Source organism: Nanorana parkeri, unplaced genomic scaffold (genome assembly GCF_000935625.1).
Source record: "Nanorana parkeri isolate BGI_ZX_2015 unplaced genomic scaffold, ASM93562v1 scaffold17, whole genome shotgun sequence".
Classification (NCBI taxonomy): Eukaryota; Metazoa; Chordata; class Amphibia; order Anura; family Dicroglossidae; genus Nanorana; species Nanorana parkeri.
Genome location: NW_017306285.1, coordinates 3702204 through 3702865, shown reverse-complemented (window position 1 = coordinate 3702865; position 662 = coordinate 3702204).

Here is a 662-nt window from a genome sequence, read left to right as displayed (position 1 = left end):
TGCGTTGTCACCCTGTCACATGGGCTTACCATGCTGGCTAAAAATGGCCATTACAACACACATTAAGCAGGCATGGCCTGCTGTTGTCACCACCCTGAGAGAAGCCACGCAGCCATCGCTGGAGTACAGGTGTCTACAGGAGATCAGCAGCTCTGAGATGCGACAAAGGATGAAAAAAAAAGGTCAACAACACGTATCTTCTTACAAACCATGGCAATTGTTCATGATGCGATGACTACTCGCCTACATGGTTCTCTCATGACGTGGTCACTGTGTGACCCCCCGATTGATCAGGATGTAGTTAGTAACTGCCCGGTTATTGCGTTAATAGCTGATTCACCGTTTCGGACTAGGACGGTGACATTAATAGACATAGACGGCCCGGGGGGGGTCATGTGAACGACAGATAGGTCAGCGATGCTGGCGCGGGCCTGGCCCGGATGCTGCGGCCACAATGGCCCTCACAAAGGGGAGAAGGACGCCTCTTTTAATCTGTTTGGCCAGTTCCTGGAACTGTCCCTCTTCTTGGCCTGTGTCCCCTCTGTCCCCTCTCCTCCTGGCTTTTCCTGACTTCCTGCGATATCAGTGAGAGTTAGCTGGGAATGTCAGGGACGTGTGCCTGGGAGGGGGTGCCGACTAGAAGGTTTCATAAAAAGGAGCCC